Below are 20,418 nucleotides of genomic sequence, written 5' to 3' on the forward strand. Positions count from 1 at the left end.
GAAGCGGTGTGGGGGAGGCGCTAAGGGGGATAAGGTCTAGCAGGCTCTCCAGCTACTAGTAAGGATCAAGGATGGCGTCAGGATTTCCACTCAGGTGGCTGGTCTCCTAGTCCAGTTTCTTTCTTTTTCTTTTCTTTTTTCTTTCTTTATCAGAAAAGTTTTAATTATGCGCATTAACCCAACTGGCTTTTATTTAACTATGTAGTCCTTGGTTGGCCTAGAACTCAGACCTACCTGCTCTGCCTAGAGTGCTAGACAAAAGGCATCTCCCACCACGCCCGGCAGTCACCTTTCAGTTTAGAATTATGGGGTCATGTCCTGTAGCCTTCACAAATACAAGAAAGTCTTCGGGACTCAATCCCATGGTTGCAGCATTAGTCATTGGATGAAAGTACACTGTTTCATGTCCACCTTCCAGAAAAGCTGAATCCAAAACAAACCTAACATCTCCATCATCACAGAAGAGTGCCAAAGGCATGGCACAGCCTTGACCAACTTTCAGTTTTTCTAGCATGGCTGTTTCATTGGCAAACCGAAGATTTCCACTCCCAACTCCCAAGATCATTTAAATTAATTTGTCTATCATGAAGAACTGTCACCAGCCAATAGTTTTTCTTCTTTTTGCCTTTAAGAAATAAGTTTTTACTATGTGCTCCTTTCAAATTTGAATATGAGGCATTATTTCTTCAACTGTAAACACCTCATCTACATAAGGTGTCTGCCTTCCAGCCCGCTTGAAGTCACATCAATCATCCCGAAACAAGTTTTCTCATGGTAACCTCAGTGTAGAATCGAAAGACTTGCAAGTCCTTGGTTGGACCCAAGAAGCACTCGCCCTAGGGGGCCCAGTAGTCTCGGTTGCAGCAGAAGACCCGCGCGGGCGGTCTGCCAGGGTCGGCAGCCTCACCTCCCGCAGCCTCACCTCCAGATGCTCCAAGACCTCTGTGCGGATGGTGAGGACGCGGAGCCTCTGCTCTAATGCCGCTGTCTGCAACTCCAAGTCCGCCATTTCCCCCGCTGCGTTGGCAAGCTTCTTTGTTTTGTTTTGTTTTGTTTTGTTTTCCGAGACAGGGTTTCTCTGTGTAGCCTTGGCTGTCCTGGACTCGCATTGTAGATCAAGCTGGCCTCGAACTCACAGGGACCACCTGCCTCTGCCTCTGCTGGGATTAAAGGCGTGCACCACCACCGCCCGGCCCTAGTCCAGTTTCTTAAACACCATCTAGATAGTAGCTTCTTTGTAACCTTCTGTGGACACCAGCATCTCTCCTCAACCCTCCCCATCCCCAAAGCCCACATCTACCAGCAAACCCCTACTACAATTACTATTCCTGCCTGCCTGATGCCCGTTCCCCACGAAATAAAAAACCTTGCTCTGATCCAGGTTAGGTTCAGGGCAAGAGGTTCCCCACTCTTGCTACACACTGGGATCACTTGGAAATCTTGTTAAAATGCAGGTGCTTAGTGGGTAGAGACACAACTCGGTGCTTGTGAGTGGCTCACACGTCTGAAGCTACAGCCTGGCCCTGAACTCTGACCCCATTCCTGGACCTTGTGACTAAACGTGTCCCGCGTGTGCCCTTGACTAAAGGTCTCCTCCAGATGACTCTAAAGCACAGCAAAAACCGGCTCAGACTGGGGACGGCACCAGAATCATGAACAGGAAACATACACTGACTGTCTGCGAGAGTCTGACACTATACCTGAGTGACATTTCTCACTCCATGAGAGCCGTGAGATGTGGTTTCTGCCGCTTCCGATCCAGGCTCCCTGAAGCTCCAGTGTCCTCCAGGTGTCCGTGAATCCCCAGAGCATCCGTCGCTGATTGCGCTGAGTCCTGGCCACACTTGCCAGGCCCGAACTCTTTGCTCGGTTATTTTCGGTCACGTGTGTCTCACTGCTGAATCCCGAGGCACTTCAGCTTCATGATCCACACTGTGGTTGTCATTATAGAAAAGGAGCCTTTAGGATAAGCAGAGCTGACTTCACTGAGGGCCTCCGGAGGCTGGACTGCATCCTCAGCGCTTCACATACAGGGTTCCTTTGATCCTCATAAGCTCCCTGTAAGCAGGTGATAGCACACCGCTTCCCAGATAAGGGAATCTTGACACTGGGGTGAGGTGGCCATGTAGTGACTATCCAGGCAGGCCCCAGATGGTCAGAGGTAGCCTGGGATTACACTTACAGCCGCTGTGCTGGAAGGCCCCAAAGCATGAAAAGTCCCTCCCACCCCCCCCCCCCCCCCCCCCCCCCCCCGCCCACAGCCTAGACTCCCACCGAGTCTAAGAACGCAGGTCTCCAGCCTTTGGTGGGCTGTCAGGTCAACCAAGTGGGTGTGAGCAGTGGCTTTTAAATAAGCAAGTCTCAGAAAGATTGGAGGAGGGCAAGGGGCCATAAGCAACATTGTTTCACCAAACGCAGATTAGGTTAAGGCCAGACTGAATCAAGATGTGCATGGTTTACTATGGGTCACTGGCAAAACGTTTGCAAAGCGGCAGTTAGGGAAAAAAACCAGAAAACGAAACAAAAAACCCTCCAAGGCTGCATAGAACCAGGCCGGATCCCTGCCGTGCAGGAGCTGGGAAGAGCGAAGTCGGCCTCTGCTGGGCGCCAGCGGCATTGCAACAGAGCTGTGGCATGGGAGGGGCCTCCATGAAAGATCATCCGGGCTCAGGGGAAAAAGCAACAATTTCGTCAAGGCAGAATGTCAAATTGTTTCTGTTGTTGTTGTTGTTGTTGTTGTTTAAGAAACAGACACGCTTTAAAACAAAATATCTGATGTTTAGTTTTTTGTAACTTGACACAGCTAGGCTCATATGAAAGCGGGAAAATCAAGTGAGAAAATGACTCCATCAGTTTGGCCTGGAGGCCTGTGGAGCCTCCAGTTTTCTTGATTAATGATTGATGTAGGAGGATCCCCAGGCCACAACAGGCAGTGACATCCCTTGGCAGGTGGTTCTGAGTTGTATTTTTAAAAGAGCAGGCGTGGTGGCGCACGCCTTTAATCCCAGCACTCAGGAGGCAGAGGCAGGCGGATCTCTGTGAGTTTGAGGCCAGCCTGGTCTACAAAGTGAGTCCAGGATGGCCAAGGCTACACAGAGAAACCCTGTCTCGAAAAACCAAAATAAATAAATTAATTAATTAATAATAATAATAATAATAATAATAATAAAATAAAAAAGCAAGCTGAGTAAGAAATGGGGAGCAAGCCAGAAAGCAGCCGTCCTCTGCCATCTCTGCTCCAAACCTTGCCTCCAGATTTCTGCCCTGCTTGAGTTCCTGCCTTGGCTACCCTGGATGGACTGTAAGCAAAGCAAACCCCTTTCTCCCTAAGTTGCTTTTGGTCATGGTCTTTGTCATAGCAACGGAAAGATGCAAACTAATACAAAAAGATTATTTATTTTGACTTCCAGAACAAAAAAAATGCCCCAGCCACCACACTCAGTCTGTGTGAGCTAGGCCAAACTAAATAGTTCCTAGGTAGCAGGTGACCACAGCTCTTTCATTAACTCTCTCCTGCCACCTCCCTAGCCTTGCTTGACACTGAGGTCTTAAGATCCCTGGACCCCAGATGTGTGTCTCCTGCCAACTGGGTACCGAGCACCACCCATCCCTGCGTTCTAGATGACAGCACCCAGTTCAGAGTAGATATAAGGTTGGTCTTTCTCATCAACATGCTCAAAGCTTCTTGCCGTGCTGTGGCACATGCATGCGACACTGTGGGCGGAGGCCTCACCTGCTACACAGGTATACTTGTGGGTCAAGCTCTCAGGCTAAAGAGCTGTCGGACAATGAGAAAATCTAGAGCGGATGTTAGGAGACAACAGGTGCCTCCAGTAGCTGGCTAACTGACCTGAGTCTCAGGACTTCTCTGTGCTGGCAGATAGGCAGCAATCACATTAGCTTCATAGCCCTGGCTCTGACCTCAGCCCTTGTCCCACGGCTGCTCTGTAACCCTGATAGAGGGGCTCGCCTCCAGATGGAGTTGCCTCTTTTACCTAGTTGTTGTCTGGCTGAAGGACAACTCTTGTGCCCACACCTCTTCCGTCATCCCCATCTCTTCAGGCCCTCCTTGTCACCTTGCTTCCCACCTTTCCCTTTCAGGACTCCAACCAAACAACCAAGCCATCTTCTCCCCAGATTCCATATGACTTTTATGAAATGCATACAATTTCCCCTCCACATCAAGGCAATGAACAGGTACATCTGAGCAGGCTGCAAGCTCTGTTCTCCTGGGTGGGTTTCCTCTAACACTGCCACACATGGCTTCATTAACTAGGAGATTCTAAGGGAAAACACCAGTCCATTTTGGTAAACATCAGGCCTAGGATCATTGGCCTTCCATCAGCTGCTCACAGAACAAACAAAACAAGAATCAGTGTCCTCTGAAGAATCAATAGCACCACAGGTGGAGTACTGAACACCTAAGGAAGAGGCTCCTGTCACCTGCTTGTGCCCTCTGGTCCTGCTCATACCCATGATGCACCTCTTCCATCACTGAGTGGATTGCTGCTGGACCAGCCTGAATTTGTGCTGGCCAAAAGGTAGTCCATCATTGGATGCTGCCTCAACTAGAGCCCAGTGCATGCTAGGAGATGCCTCAGCACCATCAGAACCAAAAGGCAACTCTTTGCAGCAGAAGACACAGCGGTGCTCCAAAATCCATGTGCATCCACACCAGTCACACAGCATCCTCTCCACTGAATACTCCCAGCATTTGTGTGGTCCAAAGTGGCAGTGCAGCCTGCTCCCAAATACAGCCTCTGCTGCAATCCTATTTCTAGAAGCTACAAACAGTAGTAGCCTATCCTCACCTGCCGAGGTATGGGTTGGGACACACAAAAGCATCTCTCCAAACTTGACCTGCTTTCTTTACTCCCTAGTCAATGGACGCAGCCCCTGACAGCCCTCCTTCCTGCCTCTTCCTCACTCCATGTGCTCTGTGCCCCACTCAGACACCATTGTCATGTCTGCAGACCCATATTTCCTCATTCTTCTCTCCTTTTCACTGTGCCCCCTGCTGCCTTGATTCCATCTTCTTCATTGATCTGCTTGGCTCCTGCAGAAGCTTCCTAATAAAAGCCCCCACTTCCAAATATCAAGTCTCTGCGAACTGAAGAGCTGCCCTGTGTTCCTCCCCATAAGGCACCTCGTGACCCCTGGAGTTCAAAAGTACATCTAGATTGTAGTTATGGGGGTTCAAAGCTGTCTTAGTTTTTGGACAGGATCTCTGTGGCCCAGCCTGGCCTTGAGTTTTGGGTGATCCTCCCGCCTCTGCCTTCTGAGTGCTGGGATCACAGGCGTGGGCCACCATGTCTAGATACACTTTTCTTTTTAAATGTCTACTCCGTACCACTAAATGTAGAGCGGTGTGTGTGTGTGTGTGTGTGTGTGTGTGTGTGTGTGTGTGTGTGTGTGTTAGGGTAACAGCATGACTTCCACAGCTGGCATATCTGTGGGATGTCCCAAGGCAGCTGCTCTCTGGCAGTTTTTCTCTTGATCCATGTTGTTACTCACCTCCGTGCCTTGTCCAGGTTTTATACCTAAATAATACCTACCTGCCCACACCTCCCAGTCTCTTCTTTGCTGGAAACCATCCTTGCTATCCATCCTTCGAACTTCCATAGGAGCTCCCTTCATTCATTCATTCCATTCGGCCAGCTGGTTTAGTAGATTTCTATTTGCTGCCTCGCCATTGTGTAGTGACCTTAACATTAGGTTGGGTCTTGTGATTGCTTGTTAAACCAGACAGCGCCGGCTACTTGAGGATGAAGACTAGCCCCAGGCTCTGGCGCACAGTCTAGCAGTCAGAAAATACTTAAGTCTTGGCTGACCCAGTGAACTGTGCACAGCTGGGAAGATAGCAAATCAGGAGCCGGAGGCTAAATCTGACCTGCAAGGTTTTACTTGGCCCCGCATCTCTGAGCTGAGCTAGAGCACTGATCCAGGTGATAAAGTTGGCAAGACCCAAGACACAGGTTTGGTCTTTTAGTTGACTATTAAGCAAGCCAGAAATGTACCAGGAAATTGTCGGACCGAGGCTAACTGGAACCAGTTGCCACAGTTCCTTGAGTACACTCTGTCCCTTAGAAGAGTAGCTTCCTGTAGTTTCAGTAGCCTGCATAGAGTGAAGATCAGAGTACCAGGCCACTCAGGCTCAGTGCTCATGGTGGAGGGACAGAGGGGAGGGAGGTAGAAACAGTGACCCATTAATAATGGGTCTGGCTGACTTTTATTTCTCCCAGCACCAACAGGTCTGTCCCAGCTGTATATATAGACATGGCCACATGTGGACATTTCTAAGTCAGAAATTTGCACTTTAAAAGAAAAAAAGAATCAGAGTTTAAAATCACTTTTAGGAAACATAACCTCTTTTCCCTTATCTTTTGTTTTGTTGAGTTTTGTTTTGTTTGAAGACAGGGTCTCACTGTGTAGCCCTGGATGTCCCAGAACTCCCCTTGTAGACCAGGTTGGCCTCGGACTCAAAAGATCTGCCTATATCCGGCCGCTGAGTGCAGGGTAGGATTAAAGGCATGTGCCACCATGCTTTTTTATCTTCTTAATTAATTTCTGAGGCAGGGTCCCACTATGTATCCCTGAAACTTGTTATGTAGACTAGGCTAACCTCAAATTTGTAGTGATCCTCCTGCCTCTGCCTCCACTCTGATCCCACCAGTCCTATGCAGTGTAACAATAATAGGTTTTCACATCAAAAGACTGAGCTCCCAAGAGCCTGCGGCAGCCACACCTCCAATGTGGGTTCCAGCTAGTTAACGGCTAAGCTGATGCTTAGTAGACTTTGACTATTTCACTGCTAAGAGAAAAGTTTACATTTTTCTGTGCAGTGACAACTGTGCTCTGGCAGAGGCCCAGGGAGCTAAGCAACAGAGCTGAGCTAATCCTTGGAGGAGATCAGCACCACCTAAAGCCAAGGGCTGAGCAACACCATAATCTCTCTGCTGCGACAGCAACTGAGAGCCTGCAACCAAGAAACGGACTGGGAACCTCGGCTGTTAGGACAGAAAAGGACATCTACAGTGAGCTGTCACAATCCAACCTAATGCCCCAAAGATGTGGTCACAGCCATACTGGAAGGATGCCAGCTGTGGGACACGGTTACATAGAGTGGTTGCAAAATCTCTTGGGTTTAACGACAGGGGTGGTGCTCAGCAGGACCTTAAGAACTCACTGCACCCTGTCCTACCTTCCATACAAAGCCTGGGCCAAGCCTTTGTGGGAAGTTAGTAAGTGCCCCCACTCAGTGGGAATAATGGTTGGTTTCTTTAGGGCTAATCATGGCCTGGAGTTTGGACAATGAGGACCATTTCTCAAAGAGGAGAAGGTGCTTCTGACGTTTTATCTCAATATTGAAATACTCTGTAAGCGGCGAGGAAAACAGCCACAATAGCCTTCAATTATGGCCATTTTGGTGTTCTGGGTCCCCTTAACATAGGTAATAACTTCCCACTATATTCTGTGCCCCCAGTACTTTAAATTATCTTCTGAAAAGTGTGTGGCATTTAGTGATGCCAAGATATTAACAGCTCAAAATATGTTACCCTCAATTCCAAAGTTAGTTGGTATATTTCTAAAAGAGTTACATACCATAAATTATCCATTAACCATAAATAAAATGTTTTATTTTATTTTATGAGTGTTTCTTGTGTATGTATGGATAGATAGCTATAGACAGACAGAAACATAGATAATAAACAGACGATAGTAGACGAGATGAACCATGAGCATGCAGTGCCCTCAGAGGCCAGAAGAGGGCAGCAGATCCATGGGAACTACACTTAGAGTCAGTTGTGCCCTACCATATGTGTGCTTGTGCCTCAACCTAGGACCTTTGCAAGAGCACCAAGTGCGCTTAACAGAGCCGTGTGTGTGTGTGTGTGTGTGTGTGTGTGTGTGTGTGTGTGTGTGTGCGTGTGTGCGTGTGTGTGTGTGTGTGTGTGTGCGCGCGTGTGTGTGTGTGTGTGTGTGTGTGTGTGTGTGTGTGTGTACACAACTTATTTCCTCATAAAAGAAAATACGCAACATTTGCTTTTCTGATGGCTTCTAGCTCTGCCCATTCTCCTGCAAATGACATTTCATCCTCTAGACAACGCTAAAGAATGAGACACTATGATGTAGAAACACATTCTCTTTATCCAGTCTTCTACGGATGGTGTCTAGGTTGGCTTCGTAGTTTGGCTACAGTGAATAGTGAAGCAATACACATAGCTGTGCAGTGGATTGCAGAGACTCCTTTGAGTCTCTGTCAGGAGTGGTACAGTAGGATAGCCCAGTAGTTACATCAAATAAGCCCTTTCCTCCTCTGGTTGCCTTTGGACATGGTGTTGGATCACAGCAACAGAAAGCCAACTAAGACAATGGGTTAGTGGGAGCAAATGATAGCAAAAATAAATAAATAAACAAACAAACCAGTATTTTAAAGTATGAAAATGTTATAATGAATCCCACTATTGCTCTCACCAGTAAAAACCTCAATCCTATTTGCCAGTCCATGTAATTATTTAGTGAGTGACCAAAGTATCCCTCAGAATGCCCTCCTTCTGTCTCCTGAAGTGCTGCTTTGGAGGATGTGACGTGCTATAGTCAGTGGTTGTCTTGAAAAGTCTAAACTTCTTCACCAACTTTAAAAGATAATTTTGCTGCATGCAGGAATCTTGGTTGGAGTTTGGTTCAGGGCTTGAAATACAGAATTGTTTTGTTTCCTGATCTTCGGAGATGTCAGCAAAAAACTGCACACTCCTGCTGCCACGCCTTCCTGCCGTGACGGGCCATTTTCTGTAAATGTGTGTGTGATGCACACACGTGTGAGTCTGTAAGCCCTCGTATATGCATTTAGAATCTGGAAAACATCGGGTGTCCTCCTCTCGCATTCTCTACCTTATTTTTTGTGGTATCTTAGTAAGTTTCCTGTTGCTGTGATGAAGTGCCATGACGGTCTTAGTCAGGCTTTCTGTTGCTGCAACAAAACACCATGACCAAAATGAAAACTGGGGAGGAAAGGGTTTATTCAGCTCACACTCCCACATCATAGTCCATCACTGGAGGAAGTCAGGACAGAACTCAAGCAGGGCTGGGACCGGGAGGCAGGAGCTGATGCAGAGGTCATGGAGGATGCTGCTTACTGGCTTGCTCCTAATGGCTTGCTCAACCTGCTTAATAAGAGAACCCAGGACCACCAGCCCAGGGATGCACCACCTAGTGTGGGCCGGGCCCACTCCATTGATCACTGATTGAGAAAATGCCCTACAGGCTTGCCTACAGCCCAAGCCTATTGAGGCATTTTCTCATCTGAGGCTCCTTCCTCTGAAGACTAACCTGCATCAAGTTGACACACAAAACCAGAAAGTACAGTGGCCAAAAAGCAAGTTGGAGAGAAAAAGATTTGTTTGGCTTACACTTCCATATTGCTGCTTAGTGTTGGAGAAAATCAGGACAGGAACTCACGCAGGGCAGGGACCTGGGAACAGGAGCCCTCCAGAGGCCATGGAGGGTGCTGCTCACTGGCTTGCTCCTCGTGGCTTGCTCAGCCTGCTTTCTTACAGAACCCAGGACCACCAGCCCAGGGGCAACACTGCAGGCTTAGATTTTTCAAAACCTTTGTTCAGGTTTCTTAAACATTTCAACCTCACTTCTAACCCCCCAACCGGAAGAAGGAGAGAAAGAATGTCATTAGAAAAAAGGGGGTTGTGGACCTGTTTAGATGTAGTTCCTTGGGCCAACTCCACTCCGCACTGTCAGGACACCAGCAGTCCAGTCCAATAGCCAACAGGAAACAGCATACGAACCCGTAGAGGTGACATGATCCAGCAGAAACCACAAGTCTCCACCTAATTGACACGAGTCTGTGGAAGTGGCCAGAATCAGCCAGAGAACCACAAGAAGTTCTCTGGAACATTTCTCTCTGAAAAGCAAAGACCAGCGAAGACCAACAAAGACCAGCCAAGACCAGTGAAAATCAGCCAAGACCAGCAAAGACCAACAAAGACCAGTGAAAACCAGCAAAGACCAATGAAGACCAACGAAGACCAGTTTAGACCAACAAGGACCAAGAAAGACCAACGAAGACCAGTTTAGACCAACGAGAACCAAGAAAGACCAACGAAGACCGGCAAAGTGTTGCACGTCATAGAAATACCAAAAGCCTCATCTTGCTGTCCGTGGTTCTTTTTATACTCCTTCCCACCATCATGCACCCTCTCACATGGCTGCTCCCAGCATAACATCACATACCCTCTCTTCCAAAAAAAATCACATGACCGCTCAAAAGACAGCTTTCAACAAAACACTACATGACACAACTAAGTCTTCAATGAAACCAGAAACTTCCACTTCACACCACCAACAATGGGCTGGGCCTTCCCCGTCAATCACTAATTAAGAAAAACCCCTACAGGTTTGCCTACAGCCCAATGAAGGCATTTTCTCAACTGAGGCTCCCTCATCTCTGATGACTCTAGCTTGTATCAAGTTGACATAAAACTAACCAGCACAGAGGGTCTCTCTTTGAACCCAATGCTTACTATTTCGGTTATGCTGGCTAGCCAATGAGCTCCTGGGATAAGCCTGTCTCCACCCCACAATGCTTCAGTTATAGGCACGTGCAGGCATGTCCCCACATTTATGTTGGTGCCAGAGTTTCAAACACAGGTCCTCTTGCTTGCATTCTTACCCACTGTGTATTCCTTTTTGAGAATAGCCATGGCTGTACTAGACTTGCTTTGTAGAACAGGCTGGCCTCGAACTCACAGCGATCCCCCTGCCTCTGCCTCCCAAGTGCTGGGATTAAAGGCGTGCACCACCGCCTGGCCGCTGTGTATTCCTTAAGGTGCTTATTGAGCATTTGGTCACAGAGATGAGAAACGTACCTAATACAAAATATTGGTGCCAAGAAATTGGATTCTTGTGGGAAAACTGCCCATATTAGCTGTAGCCCTTTGGGCCTGACTGTAGGAAGAACAGCAGAGTTGCAGGCTAGAGACGCTTCAGAATACCAGGCCCAGACTTTAATGAGTTTTTCTGGTGGGAGCTCAGCGCTCATGGAGATGCACAGTGTAGCCAGGCTCGTGGGGTTTCAGGGAGGCACAAAGGCTGAAGAAAGAACTAGAGTGCAGGTCATTGTATGTTCTGCTCATGTCCTAAAAAATTGGTAAGGCTGAATTTAAAGGTAATGGACTAATTTGTTTAGTGGAAGAAATTTCATGGTGGCATAGCATCCAGGCTATGTCACGGTTACTGCTCACTGCCTCCAGTTAGGTTTCAAAAGGGAAGGAGTAGAAAGTGGGAAACACCTGAAAAAATATACAGTTTTTCTGGGAAAGGAACATGACCAGCATTAAAAAATGCAGACAGAAGAGACAGTGCAGGTGCAGGCAAAGCAGGCGTAGCTATTAAAAGATGCTGAGGTAGATAAGAACAAGCTGGAGACGTTGTACTGGGACAGCAGGAATGACGCCATGAAGGCGTCCCCCACTGACGGGAATAAAACTGAAAACCCTCTTGAAAAACATTCATTTCAAAGGAGAGTTCCTGAACAGTGTCTCACAGTTCCCTTGCTCAAAAATTTCTCTTAGAGGAGTGTTTTCCAGCCTCCGCCACCCAGGCGCCCAGGCCACTGCAGCTCCAGGGAGAGGGGCAGGCTGCATCCTGACCCAACAGTGGACCTCGGCTTCGTTATCCACGTGGGACTTGTTTTGAAGGCATGAGAAATGCAAGACTTAGAGGATCATGGAGATTTGCATCAGATTCCAGAAGGCCCTTAAGAACTGGTAGTGTGTACCTGAGTTGAACTCCCAGCATGGAGACCTTGACTGGGCTGAACAGGATACCCCAGGATAGTAGAAGTGCTAAAAATACAGACATCTCCCAAGCAGCCCTGCAGGCACCGAGGAGCCAGGCAAGAAAGAGGCCCTGTGTTGTACAGGAGGCAGGGTTGCTGAGGCAAGGCGACAGAGACCACCAACACTGAGCCTCAACTGTAGGGTATGGAGCTGCCAGACTCAGTTTCACCATTCTCTTGGCCGATCTTTCCTTGCTGTCCATACTCCTTTTTGGGAGGGTAATGCTTACTCTATAGTACTGTATACTGAAAATACATAACACAGTTTAAAAGACTCTCTTGATGAAGAGATTAGAATGGCCCCTGAGCAAGGAAGACTCACAGATCAGTGAAGTGGTCCATACTTTGCTTCCTCAGTCTCCTGTGCATCCTTAATGCTCAGGACTAAGCAGCACCATCAATCAGAAGTCGAAGGATTATGAGTCACTCAGCTCAAGAAGAGTTCGGACACCCTATGGGACATGCAGAGGTATCCAAAAGACTTGTAGCTGCCAGGTTCTAGGCTATAGAAATCCAAAATCTACAGCGTGATAACCATGAACTTTTTATCGCCAGCCTCATACATGAGTCAGTTTGCTTCTTCCCTGATATGTGATATGAGCTCACAAACCAAAGCCTGGGCTTATTTGATGCTTACACTATGAGCTCTTGAACAAATAAGGTAATCTACTGCAGTATGAAGTGGGGGAGGGACAAGAGAAAGACTACCTTGAATCTTTGAACCTGTAGACCTTTGAAGAGTTGGAATTCTAAGACAATGGAGAGTTTTGAAGTTGCACTCAATGCATTTTGCATTATGTCATGGCTGTGCCCATACAGAAACCATGAGCAGAACGTAATGGGTTTTGTGTGAATCTCCCCAACATACTCTTGTGTTCAAAGCACTTGGTTCCCAGCAGGTGGGGCTGGGGTTTGTAGACGGCTATGGAAACTAGGAGGTAGGGCCAAGGTGGAGGAAAAGCTAGAGGAAGTAGGTGCTGGTGTACGGACCTTCTACTCAAGGCTATTTCCTGATCTGGGTGTTACCCATGGTGAGCAATACCTTCAAATCACTGGCCAAAATAAATCAACCCCTGAAAACAAACAAAACATGTGAGGAGAAAAAAAAAATGACAGTAATACGGTTTCCTGGCTCTAACAGTTTGAGTTAAGAAGCACAACAGTACTCTAATATGTTTGCCTGTGTGTGTGTATGTGTGTGTGTGTGTGTGTGTTGGTGTTCAAGCACTTGAATCTTTTAATAGTGTTTCTTTATTTTTGTACTACAATGTGTCATGGCTAGCTTCTTCTCTGGCCCTGTTTATTTAGGGTTTTAAATGACTCTCATTCTTATATGTGCATTTCCCTTTTTAGATTTGGGAAGTTTTCTTCTACAATTTTATGAATAGATTTTTAAGCTTTAGCTCTTATCAGCTCCTTCTTCCATCCAGTGGCTCTTTCGGTTTGGTTTCTTAATCATGTCCCTTAGTTCTCGGAAGCTGTGGTCATGCTTGCCCTAGTTTCCTTTCTGTTGCTGTGATAAATACAACCAAAAGCAACAAGAAAAGGAGAGGGCTTGACTCATACATTCAGGTCACAGTCCATCTTTGAGGCCAGTCAGGGAAGGAACCTAAGCAGAAACCAAGTGTGTAAGCGTGCTGTTTTTTCTTAATTGGAGATTGTAATTACATCACTTCCCTTTTTCCTTTCCTCCCTCTAACCCTCTACCCTGATTCTGCTACTGGAGCTGCGCCGCTGGTGGCAGCAGCAACAAGATCAAAGGCGGCCGCCATCACTGCCACCCAGACTGGGGACCACCTCTGCCATCACTGATGGTGGCTACCGCTACCGCTAAGGCCTTTGTGGATAATAGCTACTGTTGTCATTGATGCGCGCACGCACGCGCGCGCACACAGACACACAGACAGACAGACAGACAGACAGACACACACACACACACACACACACACACACACACACACACACACACACACACACACACTTAGGGATTTCTCTGTGCCTAATGCTACCAACCAAGCCCCAACCCTGTGCCCTGTGACAGGATACCTTCCCTGAGCTGAGGAGGGAGCCCACTGCCCAGTCCTTCAGCCCAGAATGCCTAACACAATCAGCACTCCCAAGAACTTAAGCAGCGGCCACTAAAATTTAAAGTACCTTGATGCCAGTCCTCTTTCCCACCTCAGGGCTGGGGCTTTGGGAGAGAAAATGGCACCTTTGGCTCCTGTTCGGAACACAGCAGGAGCTGTCCATGGTGACTATTCCTGCCTCTGCCGACTCTTTCCTGGGACCTCCATGGGAGCTGTCCAGGGTGAGGATTCCTTCTTCGGCAGACTGCTCAATGAAAACCAGACACCTTTCCCGCCTCAGAAAGCCTGAGGCCACCACCATGGGAGCTGTCCATGATGGCAGCCTTTCCCACTTCAGCCTGCTACCTTACAATGTAAGTCTTTGATACATTGTAAACTTTATTACCGCTCAAGGCAGAAAATTGGCCAGACCTCTGCCTGAGAAAGCTCCAGCAGCCCAGCCAACACCACCCTCACCTCCCCACCGGCCACCCCCCCCCCCAGACCTCTGTAACTGCCATCTCCAGTTATGCTAATTTGGAGTGAGAAGTCTGGGCAAAAACTCACCAATCCCTGAGCGTGCCCCGCCCCCCCAAGCCCAGGCTTGAAATCCCACCAATCCACACTCTGCAAATCTCCGCCCCCTAAAAAACCCTATAAAAAGGCTTGTGTCTGCTTTTCTACTGTCTCCTCCCGGGAACAGAGGCAGCCACCCCTGGATTCATCCCTTCAATAAATCTCTTAGATTTGCTGCCTGCTGTGACTCTTTCATTGGAAGAAGAGGAGGAGAAGGAGAAATGAAAAAGGAGCAGAGTTCAGGCTCCCAAGCTCCTCAGCGAATGAGATTAATGAAAGTAATAGATGAAGGAGAAAGACAAAGATGGAAGCTTGAACAGAAGGAGGAAAGGCCAGGTGTGGTGAGTCAGCCTTAATTCCAGCACTCAGGAGGCAGAGGCAGGCCTGCCTACAATCAGAGCATATAACATAGTGAGATCCTGTCTCAAAAAGAAAAAAAAGGGGGGGGGGCAGGTAGAGAAGAATGCTCTGAAGAGAGTTAAGAGCAAGAGAGCAGTACCAGAATGAGAAATTCATAACAAAAAAATGTAAAGGAAATATAAAAATTAAAACCGCAGGGTGGTGGTGGCTCACATCTTTAATCCCAGCACTTGGGAAACAGCCAGTTTCTGGACAGCCAGGGCTATACAGAGAAACTTTGTCTCGAAGGACATAAATAAATAAATAAATAACGACAGAAACGTCAAAAACGGGGGGGGGGGGAGTATAAAAGTACAGTCTGAGGTGAACTGAGTTCAATGTCCAGCACCCATGTTGAGAGTGGGTGGGGGGGCAGTGCATCCCAGAGCTGGGGAGGTAGAGACAGGAAGATCCTGGAGCTCGCTGGTTCACCACTAAGCTGACCAATAAGCTTCAGATTTAGTGAGAGATTCTGCCCCAAAACAATCAGGCGGAGAACTGGTGAGACAGCTCAGCGGATGAAGGCACTGAGTTCAGTCCTCAGAAACCACATGCTAGAAGACAGTTGACTCTCATACTGTCTTCCTCCCATGGAGCTGCCTGGACTGCCGGGACTAGGCTTCTGCCTTCCCTAACCACCACCCCATCACCCCCTGGGAACTGTGTGAGGCTTCAACTCCTCCTGCGACTTCCAGTGGCTTCCTTTCCTCTCTCCATAGACTAGAGTCAATTTCTTGTTGTCCTGATTTTTTTCTTATTCACCACATCAGACAGAGACAGGTTCCAAATGCATCATCTTCCCTGGATGTTTCGACATCAGTCATCTGTACTGGTTTGAATCTATGTACACGTCCCCCACGGGCTCTGTTTTGAGTACCTGTTTCCTGGGTTGTGCTGCTGTTTTGAAGACCAGCAGAGTTTTAAGACCTGGCTGGTGGAGCAGCTGAAGGTCTTTAAAGGCTACACTGGCTTCTAGTTCTAACCCTGGCACAATGTAAACAAGCCGCTGCTTCAGAGGGCCACACCACAGACTGAGATGCCCCTACTGCCCCACCTTCCCCTCCCTCAGTCAAAATAAACCTTGTGTGGTGGTTTGACTAGGTGTAGCCACCATAAACTTATGTGTTTGAATGCTTGGCCCCTAGGGAGGGACACTATTAGGATGTGTGGCCCTGTTGGAGGAGGTGTGTCACTGTGGGGGTGGGCTTTGAAGTCTAAGTTCAAGCTATGGCTAGTGTGGCACACGGCCTCCTTCGGCTGCCTACACACAGCCATGCTCCCCGGCCATGATGATGGACTACACCTCTGAAACTGTAAGCCAGCCCCAATTAAATGTTTTCCTTTGTAAGAGTTGCTGTGATTGTGGTTTCTCTTCACAGCAACGAACCCAGACTGAGGCAGTTGCCACCCTTAACTTGTTTCTTCAGGTCTCTGGTTACAATGAATAAGAAAAGCAACTAACAAATTAAAATGACCAAAGTGGCAGCGAGTGCATCGCATCTTGGCCATCTTGTGCGATTACTGAATATTTACTTGTCTGTTTTCTAGGTAGAAATATCCAGATCCTTGACATGTGTCTCTATTTTTCCCTTTTTAAAAAAACAAAACCAAACAAAAAGTCTCATTATGTATCCCTGGCTGGCTTAGAACTTGTTGTGTAGATCAGGCTGGCCTAGAACTCAAAGACATGGACCTGCCTCTACCTCCCAAGTGCTGGCACCAAAGGCCTATGTCGCTACTGCTGGCCTTTGTCCACTTCTGTGTGCTTTAAACTGAGTTGTAAGGGTGCATTCAAACCCCAGTCTCTTAGTTAAGGTCTTCCCCATTTCTTGACGGTATCCTTTGACATACAAAAGCTTTTAATTAAACAGCAACATGAGCAGGAAAATGAAGTGCTCCTGCTTTTGGTGATGAATCTAAGAGCCACAAGCAGCTACCAGGATCCAGCTCCAAAACATATGCATTTCTAGTGGCATAGTAACAAGGTCAGAAAAGGGGTTTAATCCTACTTAAAACCTTTTTGGTGCTATTATAAATATTTAACACAGAAAGGTACAAAAAAGGTAGCCATGGTGGCACATACCCGAGAATCCCAGCGCCTGAGAAAGATAACAAGTTCAAGGCTAAAAAGGTGAAATCTGTTTCAGAAAAACAACATAACAACAACGCTGTCATTGTTCTCTTGGGAAGCAGAGGCAGGTGGATGTCTGAGTTCAAAGCCAGCTTGGTGTACAGAGCGCGTTCCAGAACAGCCAGGGCTACAAAGAGAAACCCTGTCCCCAAAAGAGCAACCAACCAATCAACAAACAAACTGTCATGGTTCTGTGGGGTTTTTGTTTGTTTGTTTGTAAGATTTTCATGTTTATTATGTATAGTGTTCTGCCTGCAGGCCAGAAGAGGGCACCAGATCTCACTATAGATGGTTGTGAGCTAACACGCGGTTTCTGGGAATTGAACTCAGGACCTTTGAAAGAGCAGCCAGTGCTCTGAACCTCCTAGTCATCTCTCTAGTCCTATTCTCTCTCTCTCTCTCTCTCTCTCTCTCTCTCTCTCTCTCTCTCTCTCTCTCTCTCTCTCTCTCTCTGTGTGTGTGTGTGTGTGTGTGTGTGTTTGTTTTGGTTTTTCGAGACAGGGTTTCTCTGTGTAGCCTTGGCCATCCTGGACTCACTTTGTAGACCAGGCTGGCCTCGAACTCACAGAGATCGTCTGCCTCTGCCTCCCGAGTGCTGAGATTAAAGGCATGCGCCACCACGCCCGGCCTATTCTGTGTTTTTTATTACTGTAGTCATAAAGCTGAAATCTGTGTCCCAGTCACGCCTCTCTCTCCAGAGGTGTACATTACCCCCATTGTGGTGGTTTTTACTCTCATGCACTTTTGCACTCATCGGCGTCCCTTATCAATACGCAGTGTTGTTCCATCTTTTGAAAGGGACTTTACATACACTTCATTGACAGGGGCTCAGGAAAGGGAGCAGATACACCTAAGGGCTTCTAAAAGAACAGCTGCACTCAGGCCTCTTAACAGAAGCCACAAGATCCTTGCCGGTGGCGCACGCCTGTAATCCCAGCACTCAAAAGACAGGTATGGATCTCTGTGAGTTCGAGGCCAGCCTGGTCTACAAAGTGAGTCCAGGACAGCCAAGGATACACAGAGGAACCCTGTCTCAAAAAACAAACAAAAAAACCACTACCCATATGTATGGTTTTGGTGGCTTCTGAAGTTTTACCACAAATGGCTGCTAAGACACTTCAATGGGTCCGCAGTGTACTTTCTGAGGTGATCTGCATAGGATTACACTGACTCTACATCACCCCTTCTACCCGTTCAGATCTCTTCTTTCTCTTGCCTTGGACTTCTTCCCAATTCTTCTCCCCAGGGCCTGGCCTTGGGCTCTTATCGTGGCCTGCTGGTCCACCTGTCCATGGTGCTAACCTTGGCCCCAGGCTTTCCTTGGCTCTGTACATATTGGGGTCCTTCAGGACATCACCAAGGGTTCTAGCTGAGTGCGGGGAGCCATTTCCAGATTCAAGGACATCCAGCCTCCTCACTATGGGTCTCCTCACAGAATCATGGTACAGAGGGTGACAGCGGTTACAGAAGGCAATCTCAGGCCCCCAGGGGACAGAACATGGCAACACTTCCCAACATCCTGCCTAGTTTTCTAGGTTTCAAAATAAGTGATACCATTTAATATTCTGCATCTTGCTTTTTCTCTAGTTCTCACTACTGAGACAAAATCATGTTGCTATAGTTGACATAAGTGTACATCTACACCTCTACTTGATTTTCATAGTGGCTTAGGACAGCAGTGAATACAGCTTGATGAGTTCACACTGAAATAGCTCAGAAATTAATCTCCTTAAAACCATGGCCTCCTGGTGGCACATGCCTTTAATCCCGGCACTTGGGAGGCAAGAGGCAGGCGGATAGCTGTGAGCTCGAGGCTAGCCTGGTCTACAAGGTGAGCCCAGGACAGTCATGGCTACACAGAGATAACCCTGTCTCAAAAAACTGAAAGAAAACAAAACAAAAAACCATGGCTTCCTGCTGGGGCAATGGTGCACTTGTAATCCTACCACTCAGGAGGCAGAGGCAGGCAGATCTCTGTGAGTTCAAGGCCAGCCTGGTCTACAAAGCAAGTCCAGGACAGCCAAGGCTACACAGAGAAACTATCTTGGGAAAAAATAAAAACAAACAAACAAAAAACAAAACAACAACAACGATGACAAAACCAAAAATACCCAAAACAAACCATGGCTTTCCACTTCTCCTCCTCTCATTTTCGTCCTCCTCTTTCTTTTAAAACTATAACCCACAGTTTAAAAACACATTTCACTTCTTAGCTCTGCATACACATCTCAGGACATATACAACATACAAGGATTTTCTGTAACAATACTGCCTCCAGTCATTTTCAATTATCCTGCTTTCAAAGAAAGAGACAACAAACCAGCTCACAGACAGTGAACTGCCTCTGTGACTTCCATCTATACATTACAACCACAGGTCACGTGACTAAATGTGCCATCCCAAGGAATTACTTGGCCCTGGTGTGTACACATGTTCAGCTTTACTAGACAATCCCAGTTTCCCTAATTATTGAGGAAAATTATACTCCCAGAAGCCAGAAAACAAGTTGCTACTACTCTGTCTCCTTTAAAAAATGAATATCCATTCCTACTTACACAAAATGTTCTATAATACCAGTTTGCATCTTTTTTTGCTTATGGGACAACATCTGAATTTTCAGGTTCCATAACCATACAATTATGCAGTTTGGGTGCGTATGTTCACATCTATAACTACTTGCCCAATCAAACATTTATGTACTCATTCTCCTGAGGCTGGAAGAAGATAAAGCCAGTAGCAAGACGGCTCAGCGGTTACTAGTAGACACTGCCCTCAAAGGAAGACACATATTTGGTCCTAGCACTCATGTCAGGTGGTCCACAACCATCTGTTACTCCAATTCCAGGGAACCTGACCACTTTTGGCTTCCATGGACACTTGCACTTACTCCCCTTTTCCCAACACACACACACACACACACACACACACACACACACACACACACACACATAATTAAAATAAATCTTTTTTTAAAAAGAAAGAAAGGGAAACACCAAGCAAAGAGGGTTTTCTTTTAAAAATTTTTTGAAGACCTATTTTGTTTTGTTTTGTTTTTGTTTTTCAAGACAGGGTTTCTCTGTGTAGCCTCGGCTGTCCTAGACTCGCTTTGTAGACCAGGCTGGCTTAAATCATATAAAGCATGAAGTTGCTCTAGAAAGGTCTGTGTGTGTAAATCTGAGTCTACTGTCACTCTTCTGCTCCACTTCCAATCTGTAAAATTATAACAATCTCCATCATATCTTATCCTAAGTGAAATTCAGAAACAAGCGTTCTTTGAAAACAGTTCACAGTCAAGGCCATGTGAGTGCTGGTTATCTGATACCTCCTGAAAATGTCAGCAAGAAGAGCAGGCCAGAGCCCTCGGAACAGCTTTCATGAGTAGGCAGCTTAGACCC

At 47.1% G+C, this 20,418-nt stretch overlaps 1 pseudogene; it reads right to left on the reverse strand.

The window, feature by feature from the left end:
• Window positions 1–270: 270 nt before the first annotated feature.
• On the reverse strand, window positions 271–1,009 carry LOC127204676 (prolyl-tRNA synthetase associated domain-containing protein 1-like; annotated as a pseudogene).
• Window positions 1,010–20,418: the final 19,409 nt, after the last annotated feature.

The sequence above is a fragment of the Acomys russatus genome, chromosome 20 (assembly GCF_903995435.1).
Source record: "Acomys russatus chromosome 20, mAcoRus1.1, whole genome shotgun sequence".
NCBI classification, from domain to species: domain Eukaryota; kingdom Metazoa; phylum Chordata; class Mammalia; order Rodentia; family Muridae; genus Acomys; species Acomys russatus.